We start from the raw sequence: 13,390 nt of genomic DNA, 5'->3' as shown, positions 1-13,390 counted from the left end.
CCATTCGGATTCAAATGTTAATGAACATAAGGGGCACCCAGAACACAATGAAGGGCCCTCTGAACCCTGCACAGGGCAGCCCTGCCAGCATCTACAGCCTCTCCCTCAGTAAAGCAGCCTGGGGAGGGCTCAGCCCAGCAGGCTTAGGGGCTGCTGGGAATGGGTATCTGTTCCCCTGGAGGACATTCTCAGGGGATCCTTCACTTGCCTGCAGGGATGTTTAGCATACGGTACAGTGAGAAGCCGTATGGGGCCTACCAGCAGCCTGTCTAGAGCTCTTCTCTGACGCGCTGGTTTCCCTGATAGAACAAGAGAGTGAGGGAAGCCGTGGAGAACATGTGTACTCATCTGGCTTCCATGGGTCATGCTACCCGCTCCACACTCACACTGTCTTCCTCTTCCCCTTCCTCTCCATCCTCTAGGTTCTCCATCTCTTCTCCTGGATGCAGCACAGGAGACTTTCTTGCCATCTGGAAGGAGGCAATTGTGCATGTCAGGGTGGGGCCCAGCGCTTCTGACCTCAGCCCGGCCTCCCCACAGGGACCATTCAGGGTTGCTGCACCATTCAATGCTGCAGCCTGGGGGCCAGAAAGCAAGGCAGTGCCTTGGTTTCTAGACACTGAAGACCCAAAGACCTCAACTGCTGAGAGGAGAACAGGTCCCTCAGGAAGACAATCATAAAAGAGGGAAAGAGGGAGTGGGGCAGAGCTAAAAGAGAAGCTCATGAGTCAGAAAGAGAGAATAAAAAGAGGAGAGGCTGGGTGCGGTGAGCTCACGCCTGTAATCCTAGCACTTTGCAAGGCTGAGGCAGGCGGATTGCTTGAGCCCAGGAGTTTGAGACTAGCCTGGGCAACATGATGAAACCCCGTCACTGTTTAAATTTTTTTTATTTAAAAATTAAAAAAAAAAGGAGGGGGGCCCGGCGCGGTGGCTTATGCCTGTAATCCCAGCACCTAGGGAGGGCAAGGTGGGCAGATCACGAGGTCAGGAGATCGAGACCATCCTGGCCAACATGGTGAAACCCCATCTCTACTAAAAACACAAAAAATTAGCTGGGCGTGGTGGCGGGTGCCTGTACAGTCCCAGCTACTCAGGAGGTTGAGGCAGGAGAATGGCGTGAACCTGGGAGGTGGAGCTTGCAGTGAGCCAAGATCGCGCCACTGCACTCCAGCCTGGGCGACAGAGCGAGACTCTGTCTCAAAAAAAAAAAAAAAAAGAGAAGGGGAATGAAAGGAGATGAAAGAGGAGATAAATTACATTCAGACAGTGGCCTCTTCTGTCGGCATTAAATTGGCCAAATGACCTTCAGGGTGTCGGGAGCGGCAGCGGTGATAGGGCGGCCATGAGAAGGAAAGGGGAGAGTTAGAGTCGAGGGGCCATTTGGGCCCCACTGTCCTGGGGCTGTGACGCCAACCCCAGAGGCTCTAGTGTGCTCATCTCGAGACTCCTCCCTACAGCCTGGATCACTTCCTCCCTGCAGCAAGGGAGGGGCCTCTGATTTCCCACATGCTTTCCCAGCCCTCAAATTCCATAACCCTCAAATTCCCCAGGGAGGGGAGGCCCGTGTCATCCCCTTTCCCCAGGAGGCGGCCACTGTCTCCATGATGCTCTGTGCCTGGCACAGACTTCCCTCTCTGCTCTAACCGTTAGGGCCTGATTTTGTTCTCCTGATTGATGCCCATTTCCTTTCTCCTTGTCAACCTCCACCAATGCTACTGGTCTCCAATAGAACAACATTGGAAGGAAGGGCACTGCCAGTCCTTCCAGTAAATCCATGGATCCCACCCTAGGTCAGGGACATGGCCACAGGCCTGGGTTGTGTTGGGATCTGTGAGAGATGATGATGACCAAAGCCTGGGATGACCCTGGAAATGTAAAATATTCAAGCCTCACAAGAATCCCGCTAGCATCTCAATGGTTGGCAAGGACAGAACGGGATTCCAGGGAAAGCCCCTTGTCCCATTGCCTTAATCCGCAGATGAGGCCGTGGTTGTTAGCACATGAATGAAGGGGCCCTGCCAGGGTGTGCCTGAACTGTGGGAGGACTGGGCGGAAGGGCATGTGGCCGGCCTGACCCAGGGAACACGCTGGGCCTGATGGCAGTGTGGGGAACAGGACAAGGCTGCTGGGCCAGAGCAAAGGGCGTGACAAAAAAGTGAGCCCTGTGCCGGCTGCCCAGTGGCCCTGTCCTGGGCGTGGTGGATTCCTGGAGCCAGGTCAGCGGGAGGGTGAGAGCCAGTGCCTGCAGCAACACAGCAGCCCCTCCACGCATGTCCCCTAGGATTCCTGCCAGCCACAGAGGGCCTCGGTGACAGCTGGACACTGATTTCTCAAACGAAACCCAATTCAGGCTTCATTCCTAACCCAAGGATTTGGGATTGGGTGAGGAGTGGCCAGAAACGCGCTGAAGCGTGGGTTTCCCCTCGCGCCTCCACGGCGGGTGAAGCGTGGGCTTCCCCTCACGCCTCCACGGCGGGTGAAGCGTGGGCTTCCCCTCGCGCCTCCATGGTGGGGGCGTACATATTCATCCCAGAGGAAGGATTCTCTGCATCATCCAACCCTGTGGGCGCCCTTCAACCCGGAGCCGATGGTGAGGACGGGACAGGAAGGTGCTGCTGCAGGTGCCAAGAGTGCAGAGGGAGAGGGTGGACTCCTCCCACCTCCTGCCACACACGTGGAAGACTTTGTCTCCAGGGAGACTTAGGGGCTGTGAGGGGCTGTGTCCCACATCACTCCCCGCATAGCACCAAAAGCCACACCCACATACTAATCCCGTGTTCTCCATTCACAAAGGATGCCAACCCATCAAAACCCAAGGATTTAGTGCTTTCTGTGGCACAGGCAGGAAAGATCTGGTTTTCTGCAAAAGGCCATCTTTAAACACCAGAGCAAGAAATGAATATGACAAGCAGAGCACACACAACATCCATGCAAACACAACCTCTTAGGACTCTGTCTTAATTAAAATACAAAAGGAGGCTGGGCTCAGTGGCTCTTGCCTATAATCCCAGCACTTTGGGAGGCCGAGGTGAACAGATCTCTTGAGTCCAGGATTTCAAGACTAGCCTGGGCAACATGGCGAAACCCTGTCTCTACAAAAAGTACAAAACAGCCAAGCATGGTGGCATGCACCCGTATTCTCAGCTACTTTCTGGAGGCTGAGGTGGAAGGATTGATTGAGCCCAGGAGATGGAGGTTGAGCCACGATGGCACCACTGACTGCACTCTAGCCTGGGTGACAGAGTAAGACCCTGTCTCCAAAAAGAAAAAGAAAAAAAAAAAAAAGGAATAAATCAGACTTCTGCACCTGCATCTAGCTCCTTTTCCATTTACTGATTTTATAGCCCCCATTCTACTGCCCCTGTAAGAACCCTCTGCACAGGCCCCACCTGGAGTCCTTCTCTACCTGAAGAGGCTTCATCCTCATGGCTGCCCTCAGGCAAGCTGTCCTTGAGCCCATCTGTAGAGACACAAACATCAGCAGAAAGGTGATTCCAGAGAGTTACTCACCCAGCTCTTCTACTCTATGTGCAACCATGTGGAGGACACAAGGTCCCCTTTGTCCTCTGTGTCCTCAGATTCTCCCTGTGCTCTGTGGACTCAGAGGCTGTCAACAAGGCACGGCTCACAGTTGAGGGCCTTCAGGCGAGAGGGAGGAGCTGAAGACATTCCCTTCCAACTGTACACTTCCACTGGACCATCACGGCTCTCACCTGCAAACCCCTTCCAACTGTACACTTCCACTGGACCATCACGGCTCTCACCTGCAAACCCCTTCCAACTGTACACTTCCACTGGACCATCACGGCTCTCACCTGCAAACCGATAACCCTGAAATTCCAGCTTTGATGCATGTGCTTTGAGTTAGATGAGTTCAGTGAACATAATTGATGCAAGGCTCACAGAAGCTGCATGAGAGAAGGTTCTGGGAGGATGGAAATGCTTTTTGCAGTATAGACATATGGCTACTGTGCACTCAAAGTATGGCTCTGGTGAGGAGGTCCTGAATTTTAAATTTTACTATTTTATTTTTGAGACAGAGTCTTGCTCTGTCACCCAGGCTGGAATGCATTGGCATGATCTCAGCTCACTGCAACCTCCGCCTCCCAGGTTCAAGTGATTCTCCTGCCTCAGCCTCCCAAATAGCTGGAACTACAGTTGTGCACCAACACACCCGGCTAATTTTTGTATTTTTAGTAGAGACAGGGTTTCACCATGTTGGCCAGGCTGGTCTTGAACTCCTGATCTCAGGTGATCCACCCACCTCGGCCTCCCAAAGTGCTGGGATTACAGGCATGAGCCACCGTGCCTGGCCTCCTCCTGAAACTTTTACAAAACATTTTGCTGACCAAGAACAGTACAGAAATTTTGTCTCCAGTATTCAAATATGCATGTCAAGGAGGAAAACAAATTCTGAAGGAACTTTTTTAAAAGGTAACTACCTGAAAAATTTGATAAAATATGTATAACACGAAATTTCCCATCTTCATCATTTCAAGTGTTCAGTAATGTTAAGAACCTTCAACTGGTATGCTACCATCGCCTCCATCATCTCCGGAGCTCTTTCCCCATCCTCACTGAAACTCTGCCTGTTAAACAGCCACTCCCCTTTCCCTCCTCTCTCCAGCCCCTGGCTTCCTACTATACCTAGTATACTTCAAGCATGCCCCTGTATACTTCATAGAGACACATTCTACTTTGTGTCTCTATGAAGTATACTAGGTACCTCACGTGAGTGGAAATATACAATATTTGTCCTTTTGTGTCTGCCTTATGTCACTCAGCATAGTCCTCAAGGTTCATTTATGTGGAGGCTTGGGTCCAAACACCCTTTTTTTGTAAGGTTGAATAATATTCCATTGTATGTCCATACCACATGTTATTGATCCCTTCGTCTGTCAATGGATATGAGTTGCTCCACCTTTTATCTATTTTGAATAACACGGCTATCGACAGGGATGGGCGAGTGTCTCTTTATTTCCTTGCTTTCAATTTTTGGGGAATATATAACCAGAAGTGGAATTGCTGGAGCGTCCCTAGGTATAATTTCCGAGGACCTGCCTTACTGTTTTCTAGAGGGGCAGCACTATTTTACATTCCCACCAGCAGTGCACAAGGGTTCCAGTCTCTCCACATCCTCACCAACATTCGTTATTTTCTGGGTTTTCTTTGATACTAGTCAATGTAGTAGGAGTGAAATGGAATCTTGTTGTCATTTCCATCTGCCTAATGATTAGTGATGCTGAGTATGGAGAAATGTCCATTCAAGTCCTTTGCTCGTTTGCTTTTTTTTTTTTTTTTTAAGACAGAGTCTCACTCTGTCACCCAGGCTGGAGTGCAGTGGTGTGATCTCGGCTCACTGAAACTTCCACCTCCCAGGTTTAAGCGAGTCTCCTGCCTCAGCCTCCCAAATAGCTGAGATTACAGGCACGCACCACCACACCCGGCTAATTTTTGTAGTTTTAGTAGAGACAGGGTTTCACCGTGTTGGCCAGGCTGGTCTTGAAGTCCTGACCTCAGGTGATCTGCCCGCCTCGGCCTCCCAAAGTGCTGGGATTACAGGTGTGAGCCACCGGGCCCGGGCTTGCTCATTTCTGAATTTGATTGTTAGGTTTTTGTTGTTGAGTATGTTTTTTTAATTGAAGTGTAATATTCACAGAGAGAAGCCACCAATCCCCAGAGGGCAGCTTGGTAAATTCTCGTAGAGTGAACACGTCTGGGACACCAGCCCTCAGATCAAGAAACAGAATATTACCAGAGCCACCCTCCCCCAGGGCACTAAGATAATCGCTGTCCTGACTTCTCACCCGATGGAGCCACCCTCCCCCAGGGCACTAAGATAATCGCTGTCCTGACTTCTCACCCGATGGAGCCACCCTCCCCCAGGGCACTAAGATAATCGCTGTCCTGACTTCTCACCAGATGTTTCTTTTGCCTGTTTCAGAGCTTCCCAGAAACAGAATCGTGCCGTGCGCATTCATTTGTGTCTGGCTGCTTCTGCTCAACGTTATGTTGCTGAGATTCACCAACTGTGCGTGGCGGCTGTGAATCCATTTTCAGTGCTGTAAGAATTTTACTCCACAAATACACTGAGAGGTACTTATCCATTCTCCTGCTGGAAGCTGGGGCTACTGTGAAGGGTGCTGATATGAACATTCTAGTGCACATCATCTGGTGAACACATGCACAGTGCACAATTCTTTTGGGTCTATGCATAGGAGTGGAATGTGGGGATCACAGGTGTGGTCTCCTTTAGTAGGTATTACCCAAGGGTTTTCCAAAGTAGTTGTGCTATTTTACATTCCCAATAGTTTCGGTTACTCCACATTCTTGCCCAAACTTGGTATCAACAGTTTTTAATTTTAGCCATTCTGGTAGGTGTAATATTGGTTTCTCATTGTGGTTTAAATTTGATGGCTTATGAGGCTGAGCACGTTTTAAATGCTTTTTGGCCATTTGGATGTTCATTTGCTCTTTCTTCTCCCTCCTTCTCTCCCTCCTCTCTCCTCCCTCCCTCCCCCCTCCTCCCTCCCTTTCTTCCTTCCCTTTTTTGTCCCTCTTCATTTCTTTCACCCATTGTCCTATTGGTCTGCCAGCTTTTTTCTTAATTTTTAAAAAAATTTATTTTACTTTAGGCCAGGCGCAGTGGCTCGCGCCTGTAATCCCAGCACTTTGGGAGGCCGAGGCAGGCGGATCACGAGGTCAGAAGATCGAGACAATCCTGGCTAACACGGTGAAACCCCGTCTCTACTAAAAATACAAAAATTAGCTGGGCATGGTGGCATGCGCCTGTACTCCCAGCTACTCGGGAGGCTGAGACAGGAGAATGGCATGAACCCAGGAGGCGGAGCTTCCAGTGAGCTGAGATCACGCCACTGCACTCCAGCCTGGGCGACAGAGCGAGACTCCGTCTCAAAAAATATATATATACTTTACTTTAAGTTCTGGGCTACATGTACAGAACGTGCGGGTTTGTTACATAGGTAAACATGTGCCATGGTGGTTTGCTGCACTTACCCACCCATCACCTAGGTATTAAGCCCCGCATGCATTTTTCTTATTAACTTACAAGAATTCTCTTTATACTCTACATGTGATTTATCTTTTCACCCTCCTCCATTCCCCACCTCTTTTTTTTGAGACAGAGTCTCACCCTGTCACCCAGGCTGCAGTGCAGTGGCACAATCATGGCTCACTGCAGCCTCAGCCTCCCAGGCTCAAGTGTTCCTCCTGCCTCAGCCTCCCAAGTATCTGGGACCACAGGCATGCACCAACATGCCCAGCCAATTTTTCATTTTTTGTAGAGACAAGGTCTTGCTAAGTTGCTCAGACTGTTCTCTAACTCCTGACCTCAAGTGATCCTTGCACCTTGGCCTCCCAAAGTGCTGGGATTACAGCATGAGCCACCACACCCAGCCCCATCTTTTTACTCTCTTATTGATGAAAAAATTCTTAATTTTACTATCATCCAATGTATCAATCATTTTCTTTGGGGGTAGTGTTTTGTCTTATTGAAGACATTTCTACCTGCCTCCTAAGGAGCGTTACAAATCTCCATATGCCCACAAAGCCCCACTGTTCTAATGTGTATTTTGTGCTAGAAAATAAAAAAGGCACTGTCCCAGAGGCTATGCCTACCTTGTGGGAAAACTGTCTTCATCATCATTCTCCAAGCCAGATGATCGGGATGAGGACAATCTCCATGGCTCCCGGCATCTGGAACGCTTCCTGCATTAGAGAGAGTGGGCCCGATGCCATCGTGGGCCCAGCCCCACCTGCACCCCACGGGGACAGGGCATGAGGAATGGAGAAGGTGTGGTGTCCTTGGGCAGAGCCGGCCCAGAGGTGTGGTTCTGCAAACAGAATGAGGGTACAGATGAGTCTGCCTGCATCACCACGGGGCTCCGGGGACTGCAGGAGGTGGGAGACAAGCAGGTAGAAGAGGGAGACAAGCAGGTAGAAGAGGGATCCAGTGGGAAGAAGAGCAGAGGGTTCTCCCTGGAAAGGGAGAAAGAAGGACGCACCTGGCTGGGCGCGGTGGCTCAGGCCTGTAATCCCAGCACTTTGGGAGACGGAGGCAGGCGGATCACGAGGTCAGGAGATGGTGACCATCCCGGGAGGTGGAGGTCCCAGGAGACTGGTGACACCCTGTCTCTACGACAAATACAAACATTAGCTGGGCGTGGCGACAGGCACCTGTAATCCCAGCTACTCAGGAGGCTGAGGCATGAGAATTACTTGAACCTGGGAGGCAGAGGGTGCGGTGAGCCGAGATCGTGCCACTGTACTCCAGCCTGGGTGACAGAGCGAAATGCTGTCTCAAAAAAAAAAAAAAAAAAAAAGGACGCACCTTTCATTTAACAGCTCAGTGTTCCAGTGACCGGAGGTGAGGTTGCAGCTGCTGGTTCCACAGAGCCTGTCTCTGGCATTAGTTGTTTAGATGTCAGAATTGGTGAAAAGTTTGAGATTGTACCAGCTGGTCCAGGAAAGGTAACAGGGGAGCTATAAAGCTTGCAGCAGGGCAGTCAGGCTGTCCGGTGCACAGGGGCTCCAGGGCACGTGAGCCATACTCTGCTTAGGGCCAGGCCTCCCAGGAGTGACCCAGACCAGCCTTTTCTTTCTCATTCTCTCACTCTCTGAATTCAAAAGCTTGAACTTGCCACGAAAGGTCTACCCAATATAAAGAAAGTATTTGCCTCCTGGGCTCAGAAATGGTATTAAGGAAATTACAAATCTACTGACTGTGACAGCAAATCAGTGGCTGCTTGGGATGGGGTGGGGTGGGAGGGGCTGTAGGGAGGGATTCCAAAGAATCATGAGGAAGCTTTGGGAGTTGTGATGCTCCTGGTCATAGTTTTGCAGGTGCGTACGTGTATCAACATTGATTTTTAAAAAAAAATTTTTTTTTTTTTTGAGATGGAGTTTCGCTCTTGTTGCCCAGGCTAGAGTGCAGTGGTGTGATCTCGGCTCACTGCAACCTCCGCCTCCCGGGTTCAAGTGATTCTCCTGCCTCAGCCTCCAGAGTAGCTGGGATTACAGGCATGCACCACCACACCTGGCTAATTTTTTATACTTTTAGTAGAGACAGGGGTTTCACCATGTTGGTCAGGCTGGTCTCAATCTCCTGACCTCAGGTGATCCACCCGCCTCGGCCTCCCAAAGTGCTGGGATTACAGGCATGAGCCACCATGCCTGGCCTTGTTCTCTTGTATGTCAGTTACCCCTCCGTGAGGCTGCTAAACATCCTCCCAGCACACACACGCACAGACACACACCCGCAGGCCCTCACGCAGGTTGCAAGGCAGTGGTTCAAGTTACACGTTAATCCCTCAAGCGTACTCATCTCACTCTCCGAACCTGCCCTCTTGCAGGGTCCATGGTTCTTCCAAGTGTCCTGGTCACAAGGCAGCTGGATCGACACTCAGAGGTGCAGAGCAGAGTGTGGTCCCTGCTTCTGTCTCGCCCCCATGATCTTTACACACAGAGACCTTCCCAGGAGCTGTGACTTGAACTTCACAATCTGCAGGATCCACCCAGGAGCCGTGTCCTCCTCACAGGCAATGGGATCCCCTCCTGTCTCCACCTGTGTGGGAAGATTGGAAACAAAAAATAGAGAACGTGGGAGGTAAAACACTAAGGGATGGGCCACACCTGAGCATCCCCAGGACAGAGGAAAACACCGAGGGGATGGATGGGCCACACCTGAGCATCCCCAGGACCGAGGAAAACACTGAGGGGGTGGATGGACCACACCTGAGAGTTCCCAGGACAGAGGGAAACACTGAGGGGATGGATGGGCCACACCTGAGCATCCCCAGGACAGAGGGAAACACTAAGGAGATGGATGGGCCACACCTGAGGGTCCTCAGGACAGAGGTAAACACTGAGGGGATGGATGGGCCACACCTGAGGGTCCTCAGGACACAGCAGTGAAACACATCCCGGCTGTTGCTGGGATGATAATTCCACATCTTTGGAGAACAAGAATTCCAGGTAGTTTTCTTCCCTCCAAACAGCATGGTTATGAACTAGCTCTCACTCCAGGAGGCTTTAAAGCTTCAGATAATATCTGTAGTAATAAGAAAAACAAGCCAGGTGCCACGGCTCACACCTGTAGTCCCAGCACTTTGGGAGGCCAAGGTGGGAGGACCACTGAGGCCAGGAGTCTGAGACCAGCCTGGACAATGCAGCGAGAGCCCATCTCTGTAAATAATTTCAAAAATGTAAAAAAAAGAAAGAAAAAAATAGTGGTAACTGTCACAACTAACATATTGTTACAAACAAAAATTTACACCAAGGTGAAAAAAATCAACTTTTTTTTTTTTTTTTTTTTACCAAAATGATGCCTCAGTCTAGGAAGAGGTGCTTCCTCTCCGGAAGCAGCTGAACACCTGAGCTGCTGTCCACAGGCGGACGGACTCTCCAGGAGCCCCCAGTGGGCCTCGGCTCTTCCATGTCAGCTCCTCTCTTGTCCCTCTGCTGGTCCACGGGGGCCGCTGTAGCTGGCCAGGTCTCCTGGGAGTCAGAGGGGGCCATGGGTTCCACCCCAGGGCCCACCTCATCAGCACAGTGCTCTCACCATCTGAGCACCAGCCCAAAGGAAAAGGAGAAAGAAAGGGTGATGCTGATCCCCTAAGCAAAATGGAAACCCCTCCACCTCCCACCCTCCAAAGCACCCAACAATGGGCCCTGGGCACTGAGGGCCTCACAGGGAGTTGTTTGCATCACAGTGAAATCTACAAAGTTCCCATGGCACGTGAGTGGATGCTTCATCAACAAAGGAATGTCCGGCTGCCCCAAGGAAGGTTCCAGTAATGTTGAGATCTTTGAATAGGAGCAAGGGATCAAGGCCGATGGCCTCTCTGAGGGCCTCAGTTTCCATCCATGCGGGCAAGCTCCCCTTTCGGAATCTGGGTTATGGTTCCCAAGATGGGGACAAGAGGCATCCGCTGACGGCTATATTTACAAAATCCACCAAGTCGACATGCTTGTGAAAGTCAAAGCAGCACAGTAACTCACTGGAAAAGTGAAAGTTTCTCATCTTCACACCCACAGAGATAATGGGGGCGGCGGTGTGTGCACAGAGCACACACCGCCGCCCCTCTCTGCTGCTCTCTAGCTCCTGATTTGCATAGTGAGAGGCAGACACCAGGCTTGAATCAGGAGGGGCAGCGCCTTGTCCCAGTGAGTTTGGGTCTTGAGACAGTGAGTAGCAAGGGTGTAGAGAGGAAGGGATTTATCGACAAAGTTATCTGACTTTGATTCTTGAGCTCAATAGGGAGAGTTTGAATAACAAGGAACACCGATACTAACACATGTTAAATAGACGAACTGCTTCTAATATTTGATAGGCAATAAATGTCACATTTATTTATACTTCTAAACAAAGTCAAGTCTTGTTCTCAGTTGATCATTTTCAGAGAGTGAGAAAGTCCAAGATCTCATGGGCCCCTCCCCTTCCTCAGGTTATAGACACCAGGGCCCTGGAGACTGCAAGCTGGGGAGGTCTCCTGGGAGTCAGAGGGGGACATGGAGGAGAGCGGAGGAGAGAATGCTGTTCTAGGGTGTGATTAGGTGGCTGTCAGATCCCTGCTCCTATATTCAGTAGGGAGTGACCTTTGGAAAATTATGTAGCCTCCCTAAGTCTCAGTTTTCTCACCTGAAAAATGGAGCTGATGGTAATAATCCTCATCCAGGAGAATGGTATGTGTTGATCATCCTCGTGGCATTCTTTTTAAGAGCTGCACAGCACTCCATTGTATGGGCATTAAATCATTTATTTATTGTGTGCAATCTCGGCTCACTGCAACCTCTGCCTCCCAGGTTCAAGCGATTTTCCAGCCTCAGCCCCCTGAGTAGCTGGGATTACAGGTGCCCGCGACCATGCCTGGCTAAATTTTGTATTTTTAGTAGAGATGGGGTTTCACCATGTTGGCCAGGCTGGTCTTGAACTCCTGACTTCCGGTGATCTGCCCACCTCAGTCTCCCAAAGTGCTTGGATTACAGGCCTGAGCCACCACTCCCGGCCCATAGACCTAAATATAAAACACATTTGTTGAACGCCATGAAACCAGCAGCTTTGCTGTCACCACCAGAGGGACTCACATGATTTGGAGAATTTTCAAATAGGGATATTGATGCAAACAAACAGGAAGGACCAGTAGCTCTGCTTGTCTCCTCAGAGACCAGAACCTGCCCAAACCACCCAGCATCCCTGACTGATGATGGTGCCTGAGCTCATGTGAAGAGAAGACACAGCGAGGGGAGATGCCTGTGGAAAGCAGATGGCCTGAGCTCTGTGTGCACGCCCTAGTCCACGGGTAGATCCATCAGCAACAGCGGAAGCCTCATCGACTCAAGGTGTTAGTGTACAAATTCAGACAACTGTTGGCAGAATACCAAGCACGCAGATAAAGGAGCGGTTCCTGGGAAGCCATGCATAAGAAACAAACAAAAATGAGCAGAGACGGCTCCGGCTACACACTGCTGACAGAATTTACAAATTTAGTACAGGCAGGTTACAAACAAGCAAACAAACAGTAACAACTCTCAGCAGAAAAGAATCAGAATCCAGAGTTGAAGAGTCTATAACCTAAAGTATCCAGTGTTCAATGATAAGTTACAAGACTAAAAGAAACAGGCAAGTGTGGGGGGAAACCAGTTAATAGAAATTGTCTTTGTGTCCCCAGATGTCACACTTAGCAAACAAAGACTTCAAAGCAGTTATTTATGTTAAAAGAACTTAAAAAGGGCCAGGCACGGTGGCTCACGCCGTAATCCCAGCACTTTGGGCTACCGAGGCAGGCGGATCACTTGAGGTTGGGAATTCGAGACCAGCCTGATCAACATGGAGAAACCCCGTCTCTACTAAAAATACAAAATTAGCTGGCGTGGTGGCACATCCCACTATTCGGGAGGCTGAGGCAAGACAATCGCTTGAACCTGGGAGGCAGAGGTTGCAGTGAGCCAAGATCGTGCCACTGCACTCCAGCCTGGGCAACAAGAGCAAAACTCTATCTCAAAAAAAAAGAAAAAGAAAAATGACTTATGAAACATCAAGCACAACATATGTAGAATGAGAGTCTCAGAAAGAAAGAAGAGGGGAAAGAAAGAATTATTTATGGAAATAATGGCTGAAACCTTACCAAATTCAATATAAAATATTAATCTATAGAATCAATGTTTACTTTTAGTAAAATAAAAATCAAGCTATCCACTCCTACACACCTTGTGTCAAGCTATGAAAAGACAGAGTAAATATTGAAAACAGTAAGACAAAAACTTCTCTTCATGTACAAGAGCACCATGATAAAATTAGCCACTGATTTCTGATCAGAAACAATGGTGAAACCAGGCACGGTGGCTCACGCTTGTAATCCCAGCACTTTGA

General features: G+C 49.9%; 1 long non-coding RNA gene across 2 annotated transcripts; it reads right to left on the bottom strand.

Annotated features, from left to right (window-relative positions):
• Positions 1 to 208: 208 nt before the first annotated feature.
• LOC129036459 (uncharacterized) lies at positions 209 to 10,680 on the bottom strand. 2 transcript variants are annotated; one of them, XR_008502563.1, is made up of 8 exons: positions 10,336 to 10,680; positions 9,907 to 10,069; positions 9,340 to 9,583; positions 8,025 to 8,154; positions 7,639 to 7,853; positions 3,390 to 3,460; positions 387 to 470; positions 209 to 299 (listed from the first exon to the last, which is right to left on the bottom strand). It is a non-coding gene; the product is annotated as an uncharacterized LOC129036459 (long non-coding RNA). The 2 variants fall into 2 exon arrangements; XR_008502562.1 differs by having other exon boundaries at positions 9,358 to 9,583.
• Between the last annotated feature and the right edge of the window lie 2,710 nt (positions 10,681 to 13,390).

The sequence above is a fragment of the Pongo pygmaeus genome, chromosome 4 (genome assembly GCF_028885625.2).
Source record: "Pongo pygmaeus isolate AG05252 chromosome 4, NHGRI_mPonPyg2-v2.0_pri, whole genome shotgun sequence".
In the NCBI taxonomy this organism is placed as follows: domain Eukaryota; kingdom Metazoa; phylum Chordata; class Mammalia; order Primates; family Hominidae; genus Pongo; species Pongo pygmaeus.
The sequence above is the reverse complement of the archived record's forward strand: the minus strand, read 5'-3'. Positions and strand labels throughout refer to the sequence as shown.